The sequence below is a fragment of the Lepidochelys kempii genome, chromosome 9, assembly GCF_965140265.1.
Source record: "Lepidochelys kempii isolate rLepKem1 chromosome 9, rLepKem1.hap2, whole genome shotgun sequence".
Classification (NCBI taxonomy): Eukaryota; Metazoa; Chordata; order Testudines; family Cheloniidae; genus Lepidochelys; species Lepidochelys kempii.
In genome coordinates this window covers 36,467,646-36,479,785 of record NC_133264.1, presented here as the reverse complement: position 1 = coordinate 36,479,785, position 12,140 = coordinate 36,467,646, and the positions used below count along the sequence as shown (strand labels likewise).

Below are 12,140 nucleotides of genomic sequence, written 5' to 3'. Positions count from 1 at the left end.
AAGAACCGTGGCTACCAGAAAATTAGCTGGAAACCACTGTAATTTGAAAGCAGCAGTAATGGTTTCTGTCAAATTTCTCCGATTCAAAATTTATGACATTTATCAGAACCTTGGATCAACGAGAGTTGACAAGATTGGTAGGGATTAACTCCACTGAGTCAAAGATAGCCTTCTCTATGATTTTTCCAAGTACAGTAACTCCTCACTTAAAGTCGTCCCGGTTAACGTTGTTTTGTTGTTACATTACTGATCAATTAAGGAACATGCTCATTTAAAGTTGTGCAATGCTCCCTTATAAGTCGTTTGGCAGCCGCCTGCTTTGTCCACTGCTTGCAGGAAGAGCCCGTTGCAGCTAGCTGGTAGGAGTTCGGAACCAGGGTGGACCGGCAGCCCCCCTATCAGCTCCCCGCTCCCCCAGGTTCCCTGTGTAGCAGCCACCCAGCAGGCTATCTATTGGGCAGTTCAGCTGTCCTTTCCCCCACTGCCATGTGCTGCTCCTGTCCTCTGCCTTGAAGTTGCTCCCCAACCATCCCGCTTGCTGTGCAGGGGTGGGGGCCAGAGGGAGGCTAATGTCAGGATGTCCCCCTCCCCTGCTCCTGCACCCCACTTACCCCATCTTCCATAGAGTAGGGGACACACACCACAGGGCTTAGGACGGAGGGAGCTTCCTGGCAGAAGCTGTGGTCTCAGCTGGCTGATGGACTTAACAAGCCAGTGTACTTAAAAGTGGGGACAGCCTACTTAAAGGGGAAATGCGCATCTCTCTCTCTCTCACACAGAGTTTGTGTCTCTGTCTGCCATGCTGTCTCCCCTCCCTCCATTCATGCTGCCTTGTAGAGTATCAGGCTACATTAACAACAATGAGTTAACCCTGGAGGGCTCAGTGCACTGCTAGTTCATCATTTAGCAGTAAGGCATTCCCTGGGAATATCCCACCCTCTGACTTTACCACCTCAACCAAACTTCACAATCATCATTGCTATGTACAGTATTAAATTGTTTGTTTAAAACTTATACTGTGTGTGTGTGTGTGTGTGTGTGTGTGTATGTCTTTTGTCTGGCAAAAAATTTTTTTCCCTGGAACCTAACCCCCACTATTTATATTAATTCTTATGGGGAAACTGGATTCGCTTAACATCATTTCACTTAAAGTTGCATTTTTCAGGAACATAACTACAATGTTAAATGAGGAGTTACTGTACACCATCAAGAGCATCTTTTTTTTTTTAAATGACATTTTTTCCTTCAAAAATACAGTTTTCATAGGATTCAACCCTGATTCCACAGGGAAAAAATTCTTGTTTTCCCCCAAAATATAACAACCAATCTCAAAAAAGAAAAGGAGTACTTGTGGCACCTTGGAGACTAACCAATTTATTTGAGCATAAGCTTTCGTGAGCTACAGCTCACTTCATCGGATGCATACTGTGGAAACTGCAGAAGATCTTTTTATACACACAAAGCATGAAAAAATACCTCCCCCCCACTCTCCTGCTGGTAATAGCTTATCTAAAGTCCAGGATTTGTGCTGGAAATAGCCCAACTTGATTATCATACACATTGTAAGGAGAGTGATCACTTTAGATAAGCTATTACCAGAAGGAGAGTGGGGTGGGGGGGAGGTATTTTTTCATGCTTTGTGTGTATAAAACGATCTTCTGCACTTTCCACAGTATGCATCCGATAAAGTGAGCTGTAGCTCACGAAAGCTTATGCTCAAATAAATTGGTTAGTCTCTAAGGTGTCACAAGTACTCCTTTTCTTTTTGCGAATACAGACTAACACGGCTGTTACTCTGAAACCAGTCTCCAGTTTTCACCCACACTAACATACAACCTGACAAATTTTAGGCCATGGTATAAGCCTCACCTATGTGGAGTTCTCATTCGGAAGTAAAGTGGCCTGCATAGACAAGTCCTGAAATATGAATACTTTAGAGCAGTCAGACTAATTTCTGTGTAAATATATACCTTGTCATCTTAACTATGGCCAAAATTGGGGTTTCACATATCCAGTACAAAATGCATGAGAACAAATGGCAAGAATCTCAAAATTGGGTTCCCAAGGCTTTTAAATAGTACACAATTTATGTGGACTCTGGCCTCTTAAAAGATTAATTGCAAAGAATTTCCCCTCCCATCTTCAAAATGTTAATATATATTACTAAGTAAACCTATTTTTAATATTGTCTTGTTTATCTTTAAAATTTACATGCCTGATACTCTCTTCTGAAGCTTAGTTGGTGCTAATGAAGTCCTGTTTTAGAGGACTTCATTAGTGCAAACTAAGGACTTTTAAGTGTGTGCCCACAGTGTCCACACAGGGAATTACAGTACAGCACTTTGGTGCATGCTGTAATTCACACGCTCTTAGTATAAACTGCAGGTCAGTGTAGGCATGCACTTAGTTTGGAACTAAAGGCTTGTAAACACAGCACATTAGTCTGCACCAGAGGGGTGTAAATCTAGTGCACACTTGTGTGCTGCGCACTAACAGGCCTGTGCAGACCCTGCTGATGTGCACTAAAAATTACCAAATGTATACTAACGTAGTCCCGTTTCAAACAGTACTATGTTAACACACACTAGGTAAAGGAGTAGAGATATGTGGTCCCTATGGGGATTCACTGTGGTGCGCATATGCTTTGAACCAAAAATTCTTCGGCAGCAGGGTCCATTAGTTCATAACTGTGCCACCTCATGCTTCCATCCAGGGGCATAAAGGATAGAGCAAATCGACCAGCCCCCAGTTTGGACTCTACTGTGAATCAGGTTGACTCAAACAGAAGGTAAGGAGAGAGGTCATGGAATACCCATAGGGACCACACATCTTCAAGAACTCCAGTTACCATAAGGTAAGTAACATTCCTTTTTTCTTAAAAGTGCTGCTCCCTAGGAGTATTTACTGTGACTCCCAAGCAGTGGTCACTGAAGAGGAGGGTGTGAGGAAGTATTGCTGTAACAATAGCAGAGTGGGGGATTGCTGAGCCAAAGGAGGTATCTGTAGTCAAAGCTTGGAATACCTGGTGAAAGCGTGTAAGGAGCCCCAGGTGGCTGCTCTGCAAATTTCAGAGAGGGGAATTCCCTGTAAAGAAGCTACTGGTACCACTTGAGCAATCACAGAATGGGCCCTGACAGTTTGAGGAGGAGGGGCTTTCATAACATCATAGCAGAGAGAAATGCAAGAGGCTATCCACTTAGTCTTTGGGAAGAATGTACAAGAATGAATGGATGATCCAAGACAGCTTTCCTTTCCATTTTCACGGCGACAGCAATGAACAACCCTGGAGATTTCTGAAAAGGAATTGTTCTTTGCAGAGAGAAGGCAAGAGCCCTGTATGTCTAGGGAATGGAGACTTGCCTTCTCCATGTTTCAGGGAGGTTTAGCATAAAACACTGGTAGGTGTATAGCCTGATTAAGATGAAACTCAAAGGCACCTTAGGTATGAACTTAGCACGTAGACCTAAAGAAACCTTGCCCTTGTGAAAAACTGTATAAGGTGGGTCTACCATAAGAGCTCCAAGTTTCCCTACCTTCTAGCAGAGATAACAGCTATCAGAAGGTGATCTTCAAAGAAAGGTGCCGGAGGGAAAAAGGGGCTAAAGGTTCAAAAGGACAGCAGAAAGAATGAAGTTCAGATCCCAGGCAGGAACTGGTTGCAAAGCTAGAAAAAATGTCCTTATGATACCATTCAGGAACTTTTTGATAGAGGGATGAGTAAAAACAGGGCGGCCTCCACCAGGGACTGGAAAGAGCTAACAGCTGCCAAATGTACTCACAGGGAGCTGATGACAAGCCAGGTGTCTTTAGCAAAAGAAGATACTCCAGTAGGAAAGGCATACCTGACACCTCAATAGAAAGTGATGCTGCTGGCACGAAAGAGAGAGCAGTAGCATTTTCCCATAGGGCGTCTCCTGCTGTTCTGGAGGACGGCTCAAATGTCTTGAAAGCAGGTTTGTTCTACGCTCATTGTCAGTCCTAAAGCTATGCTGCCAGATGTAGGGATGCTGGACTGGGGTGCTTTACACTGCCCTCATTTTGGGACAGTAGGCCCTGGAACATGCAGATTTGGAGACATTGTAGATGCAATCATGTCAACGGGGTGACATAAGTGCATGCCCCTACAGAACCAGGCAGGACTGGACTGTAGTCTGAGGGCTGAAATAAAGCTGGCTGAGGAGATTCCTCATGGCAAGGAATTGGTCCAGAGATAAGCAGGGCCCTGCTGTGTCTAAGTTCAGGTCCACCCGATTAATTGTATGGTTTGTGCAGGTAATATTTTGTGCAAGTTAATATGGACTTGTCCAAAATGTCTGAAGTCTTAGGGAATCAAAGAGTTGAATTGTGGTAGTGACTGTTGCTTGTATCTCCTGGTATGACCAACCAGTAAGCAGCCAATTGTCCAGGTAAGGCTATATCTGTCTCCCCTGTCTACAGAGGTATGCAGCCATCACCACAACACCTTTCATAAATAACCTGAGGCCATGGAGAGGCTGAAAGGGAGCATTCTGTATTCAAAGTGCTTCTGGCCCACTGTGACCTGCAGGAACCTTTTGTGAGCAGGATGAATATCCAAATGAAAAGAAGCATCCTTCAAACTGAAGCCTGTAAACCGGTCACCTGAGCTGAGGGAGGGTATATAGGGGCCAAGGTGCTCATTCTGAACTTTCAATGCTGTATAAAGATGTTCAGTATCTGAGGTCTTGAACAGGTCTTCACCCCCTTTCCATTCTTTTTGGGACTGAGGCATTACCTTGAGTAAAAGCCCTTCCCTGTAATAGGAATAATAAATTCTGTCAACTTTAATTTTCTGTTCTTTGGTGGGACTGGGATTAAAGTTAGAATTTGCTATTTTATCCTTATCTGCCCCAAATATAAAGGTAAACAACCTGCTACTCTAATCATAACTCACACACTGGGGCCACTTCAGAGAACTGCAGAAGGGAAATTCCAGGAAATTTCAAGCTATAGAAGACAACTTTACAAAGTTATCACAAAGAATATTTGAAATATATTACTTTTTAATATTTGATATTAAATATTCCATCTTTTGGTGTAGCTTCATATTCTCCTTCAATTAATCATCTCTCTCTTTCAAGTAGCAGCAGCACTTGAATAAATTTTAGGAAATGGGTTTGCTGAAGTTTTATCATGACAAATTAAGAGAATATTATCCCCTACTTCGACATCAAAAATAGTTGACTTGCTTTGCAATGATGGTTTTCTGGCGAATCAAAGCTTTCTAAGAACTTAAATTACTATGTATTGCAGCAGTGAATAAGTTACGTATGTAAGTTTTAGTAAGAAGAGTCTTACAGTTTTCCCCTCTGTTAAAAAGCTCTGTTTAAAACTTTTGCACAAAATACATAGGACCTTACACTGGCCAATATTTGCTTCCTCAAAACTAAATAAGAATGTCAATGAACCGTTACCTCTGGGTTGTTTAGCTTGTGAGGCTGTCACAAATGAAAATTTTTAAATAAAATGAAAATATTTTTCTAAAGACAGCTGTAACAAAAACTGTCTCCATAAAAGCAAACATACTGAAAGTTCCAATATGGTAGTTAAGAGACATAAAATTAGTTTGTGATGTCATAAGAACATTTATGTACTTCTGAGATCTAGATTGAGATCCTTGGATAAGAACAGGCATATATGTATTATTAGAAAATTAAAGCCCTGATTCCGCAATTTGATCCACTAGAGCAGACCCCTCACAACAAAAGGGTGCTCACAGATCCACACTAGCAATTCTGAGTGAAGAACCAGTCCCCTAATGTTCTTCCTTGCTCATTCCCTGCCTCGCATCGATAGATTTACTGGAACTGTTGACGTAAACGTTTTAAAATAATGAATTGCTGTTCAGTTGTAGACTTCAATTCATGCACTATATTAGTTTTCAAATGAAAACTAAAAATTAAATCACTGCTGCTTGTGAGGGCTTTTCAAAGCCCATTTCTCAGACAATTTGAGGATGGAAGAGAGAAAGGGTTCTTTTAAATTAAACAGTAGGGTGAGTTGCAACAGCATTTTCCAAAGACTTAATGGAGAGGGGCCAGTTCTTTCCAATTTAAAGGATTAAATTAAGGGCAACAGCAACAAGATATAGACAGAGTCAGAAAGAAATTTTCTAACATGCAGACCTGGTTGGCGTTTCATCATCTAACAGTATTCAGTGCCCTATATAAAATAGACTTTAAACCATATCCTTATCCGGATCTGGCAGCGTTTTTGACAAATTTAGGAGACTGAGAATTTAAACTAATGAACAGAAATTTAACTATCCTTCCTCTCCTAGAAATGGCCCCAACAGAATAAGATTGACACACATTAATTTCCTTCATTGCTTGACTAATGAATCTGGATTTCAGGTTCTATTTTTATGACATCCTGTATTTTTTCAATTGTAATATCTTATAAATTCCTAGGAAAGTAATTGTTTTTATAGGTTTGTTTGAATTCCGACTGTAAATTAGAGCAGCCACCAGTTCTGAAGCAATCAAAGAAACAGAATTAATATACTCAAAAGCTCTTTATAGTTCAAAGCTTATTCTAGAAAATTTACAACTTTAGGAATTCTGGATGTCAGTCTAAATATAGTCATTGCTGCCATCACATTGTTCACTGCTTGTGTGTTCTATCCCTTCCCCCCACCCTGCACCTGTCTTGTCTATTTAAATTGTAAAGTCTTCAGGGCAGGGACTGTCTTCTACTCTATACTGTAGCATAGTGGGATCCCATGCTTGGCTGGCCCTTAGGCACTGATAAATAATAGCTAGTCATGGCATGCTATTGTCCATGCTGTCCTGATTCTGTGAATAAAGAAGACTTCCCTCCACATCTGTTAATCTAGCACCTTTTTCCATCACTAAATTTACATTTAAAATAAAATATTTGTGACCACCAGAAATACCACCATAAGCTGAAAAATCTCTAGCCAAGTACAGAAAGACTGAGACCAGCACGCTTTAAAAACAAAGATCGCATTTCACAGGATATCACAACTGTGAAAGGATAAGTTTTTCGATGTCTCTAAATTGTGGTGGATTACACACATCACAGGGTCAGAAATGAAATCACTTAAGGGTTATGTATAACAGTACAGTAACTCCTCACTTAACGTTGTAGTTATGTTTCTGAAAAATGCGACTTTAAGCAAAACGATGTTAAGTGAATCCAATTTCCACATAAGAATTCATATAAATAGGTGGGGTTAGGTTCCAGAGAAATTTTTTTTTGCCAGACAAAAGGCATTATATACATTTTAAACAAGCAATTTAATACAGGTATAAGTTTTAAACAGTTTTACATACAGTACAGTACTATAGTTGGGAGGCGCCCCCGCCTTACCCCGCACAGGTACAGCCCACTGGCACTGCAGACAATGAGGCAGCAAGGAGGCTGAAGGTGCCATAGACTAGGAGAAGCGGCAGCTTCCCCACTGTGCAAGCACAGGCACCGACTTTGCCGGGGGCTCAACCGTTGGCCCGGCCACTCCACCCCTTCCCCCAAACCTCCACCCTTAACCCGCCTCTTCCCCCCCCCCACCTCCTTCCCCTTTACTCTGCACGCCGAGTCCTCACTCCTCACCGCTCCCTCCCCTGCCTCCTGCCCGTGGCAGTCAGGAGGCCTATGCGCTGTGTCCTTGCTCCTCTCCCCCCTCCCTCCTGAACGCCGCAAACCAGCTGACTGGTGGGGAAGCAGGGAGAAGGTGCTGATTCGCGGGGTCCGCCAGCAGGCGGGGAGGTGCTGGCGGGAGGGAGGGGAATGGCGGGGGCTGTCAGCCGTGGACAAAGCAGGCAGCCAAACGACGTTATAGCGGAGCATTCCACAACTTTAAACGACCATGTTCTGTAGTGGAGCAGGGACGCAAGATCGAAACAACATTAAGCGAGAGGATGTTAAGTGGGGAGTTACTGTATTATTCCTATTTGGAATCAGAATTCTGTTGCCTTGTATACTTATTAGGGATGTAAAAGGTTAACTGGTAAGCATTAGTCTTACCGGTTAACCCGCCTTAACTGTTAACCCCGAGCCGGTCGCCCAGCCCGGCCTCAGCCCCAGCCATGCCAGCCGGATCAGCCCCAGCCGCTCTGGCAGGCTGGCCCTTTAATCATTTAAACGGTTAATTTTAAAAGGTATGTACATCACTAATACTTACTTCTGTTGTGATAATGTAACACCACATAATTTTGCTATGAAATTATTTGTGGTGCAAAGTTACAAAATCTATTGTAGACAATTTACTCCTTTTGTTACAGATAAAAAAACATAAAATGCTGCCTACCACCAATTAGAAATTCAATGCATAAATCAAAACCAAGTCACCAATTTCAGTTCTAATATTCATGCCTATGAACTACGATTCTAAAAAAACCCACCACACAAGGTTGCAACATGAAGCACTTGAAGTAAGTGAATATCGTAGTTTCTTTACGACAACCTTAATTCTTCCCCCTTGTGTGTAGGCTTTGTTCTAATCTGGATCTTACTATTTATTTTCCCCAGAACACGAACAGGTCAGTTGGTGAATTAGGCAACGTTCTGAAGGACACCGTCCTCAAACTGCTGAAGCTGGACAGTGGACTGTGAATGACGCAGCCCTGTTTTGTTTCCACTTTTACATATTGCATTGAATGAGGAGGTGCTCCTCAGGGGCCTGGGTTCCAAATGAGCCCTGCTTCATTCCACACAAATCCTGAAGTATCATATTAATTAAAATGAGAAATTATACTTATCTTCCCTTTCTGCAATCCCAATAGAAATGTTTTTCAACTGATCTCTCGTTTCTGCACAAAGTCAGTGCATGTGCTGCACAAAGTCATAACTCTGCCAAATATAAATGGTTCTTCAACAGACCACCAAAAGATATATCTGTAAACTAGGCACCATCTCCCTGCTAAGTTTCAAGCTCCTATCATCTCACACTGAGGTGCTAGAGCTGTTCAAAAGAGTTACAATATTTTGGTAACTTGTTTTTAATGGCTTAGCTGATTTGCTCAAGCTTTCAAATTAAGTGAATCTCGATCAGAAATCAAATAGGGAAGGTTTCAGCTCAAAAGTCATAAATTGAAGAAAGTTATATCAAACCGCAAATGGCCCTTTGAAATGGAAATGCTTATACAACCTAAAATACAGACACTGCCTATAATATTAACCAAGGATTACAGCAAATATTTAGAGACATTTCCATGGTGGTCATTTCCATAGTGTCTCAAGTCAGAAAAAGTTTAGCATGTATTATAGAATGGCCATAATGAAAGTGCTCATTTTCAAACATATCTGAACCTAACAGTTTGGGGGAGAGAGAGAGCTGGCTATACTGTGGAATTTTTCTAATTGATTTTAAGGCTAGCTCAACCTAACCTAATTCTAAAACTTGGTTAGAGCCAAAGCAGAGACCTAGATTCAGGGGTTTAAAATAGCCGGAGCAATTTTATAAAACTGGTTTGAAAACAGGTTAGAAAACTTCTCCAATGCAGACAGATCCAGTCAGCCTGGTGCATCAGTATGCATGGCAATTTGGTTTGGGAAGAGTGAACAATTAGAAACTATCCTTGGATTCTTACTTAGCAAGAGTTGTAGGAGATGAATTAAGTGTTTTGTATCTGGGAAGGCACACTGTGTGTTTTGTCTGGTCCAACTCACAATCTCCAATACAAATGTGATATAGCTAACATAGGAGGCCACATCTCACTGTCTTGGTTTCTTCAATTCAAGTAAATTGCCTTGCTTGTGATCCGTTAAAAATTACAGGAAATAGTTTACCAGGAGCTCAGAATTACACAGTAAAAGAAAAATTAATACATCCTGAATGAACTGGGAGAACAAATGCAAACTGTGATATCTAACTCCTCTTGCTCATCCTTCACCCAAAATAGAACAAAATAGTATCATGAAACAATAAAAACTGCAGTATACTGATCTATGAAAGAGGAATCTAGTTCAGACTTGCCACAAAGCAGGCAAGGAAGTCCTTTTGTCACCCATGCCACAAACATCAACAGTTCCAAAAACAGTTTCTTTAAAAGAGAACTAGAAGATAATCATTGTTTCTAATTATAAAGAAAGGTAGGTCATTAAAATACTGTCTTAAATGTAATAAAACACTCAATTAGGAAATCACCACCTTGATCATTCAGAGATACCAAGAACTTGGAAAAAAAAATTCTCCTACTAGAAAGCATAAGAAATGTGAATTTCAAAGTTGCCGGAACTTAAGTTGTTTAAATTTAAAAATCTATTAACATTGATCTTAAATTTCTAAACAACCATTAAATGTTTTTAATATATACACCTTACAATGTTGAAACTCATCTCCAATATGTTCTAATAGGAAAGAGGATTAATTTAATCTTATTTGCAATCACAAATTGGGCTTCCTGAATATGTTCATCTACATGTTGAAATACGTTTACATGCATGATGTGTGGGCACAGTTTACTGGTCATTCTGGCAGAGGTGGTGGATAGATCTCTGAGTTAGGGCATGATCCTGCACCACTGAAGTCAATAGGAACAGGATTAGTTAAGCACATAAGAGTATGTCCTTGCAATATGGTTTGTACATGCTTCACTGTTTTTCAATCTGATTGAGGCTTCAGGTTGACGGAAACGTCACTTCAGCAACCCTAACTCCAAATTAACAAACTTTATTGTGCAGTTATTATGTCAGCCCCACTATTATAACAGCATCAACCACATGCACTAAAGAGGTTATGAAACAATGACAGGTGCAGTATTTTATCAGTGCTTTGAAGATTCCTTTTCCTACTTATATTTATTAATTCCTTTTACTCATTATATATAGTAAGTATCAGATTCTGATACCCTTATTCACAATCAATAGCACCTTATGCAGTGCTGAAGTCACTGGAACTACTCATGGAGTACGGTACTGTATGAGTATCAGAATCTAACCATAAAGAATCACTTACCTAAAATAACTACTTATCCATCAATCTTAATGGGATCTGAGTACCTAACTTCCCTAGGCTCCTCTGAAAATCCTTGTGTAGGATTCAAAGTGTTTCAGATGACATTCCATACAACAGTTTGCCCTGTAATTACTATAACAGATAAAGTGTGCCTGTTCAAATAAGTGGCACTATATTTCAGCCTTCAGATCAATGGGAGGTGGGGGAGGGAAGTGAGGGGGAGAATGCTCTGAATCAGGCAGGGCAGGGACCTGAACTTGTGTCTCCCCATCTTAGCTTTGATAAATATTTCTAGTACTATTTAATGCGAAATATATAGAGCAGCAGTTCTCTCTCTCCTCACATATCACAGCTTGAGTATAATATTAGAATAGGAATCTCTTATAATTACACTGAGTAAAGTTATGACGGTGGTACCCAAAGTACTTCTGAGTTGTAGATATGGTTTACTAAGTCAGTCTGAGAGCCACTGCTGGAGAACTGCTCTAGAACCAATGTTTGTAATAAATATTTGTAATGAAATAATGGGAAATTAGCTGATACAAAAGGGTTGTGCAGGGCAGTGGTTCTCAACCAGGGGTACACATACCCCTGGGGGCACACAGAGGTCTTCCAGGGGCTACAGCAACTCATCTAGATATTTGCCTAATTTTGCAAAAGCACTAGCTAAGTCAGTACAAACTAAAATTTCATACAGACAACTTGTTTATACTGTTCTATATATTATATTTACATTCCAATTGATTTATTTTACAATTATATGGTAAAAATGAAAAAGTAAGCAATTTTTCAGTAATAGTGTGCTGTGACACACTTGTATTTTTATGTCCAATTCTGTAAGCAAGTAGTTTTTAAGGGGGTATGGAAGATAAATCTGAGTCCTGAAAGGGGTACAGTAGTCTGGAAAGGTTGAGAGCCACTGGTGTAGGGCTTCCCAAATCTATCCAAAGAATTCTGACTTAGAATAAAATGATTATGTATATTTCAAGATCTGTTCTGACAAATTTTCTTTAATTATCTCTGCCTACTGTGTGTAAAATCATTTAAATCTCTTTTTTTCTTAGTGGGTATTACCTTAAAAACATCAATTTAATTTCTCCTTTTTGCCAGCTCATGTCTATTGATTACTACAAAAACTCAGACATTAAAAAAAGATACTCACTTCAGAGCATGATGCAGATACTATATTGTCAGGTCTTAGTTG

At 40.5% G+C, this 12,140-nt stretch overlaps 1 protein-coding gene across 2 annotated transcripts in view; it reads right to left on the bottom strand.

Annotated features, from left to right (window-relative positions):
* Window positions 1–12,140, bottom strand: part of CUL3 (cullin 3) — a 103,235-nt gene that overhangs the window by 76,623 nt on the left and 14,472 nt on the right. The gene's annotated exons all lie outside the window — the stretch shown is intronic.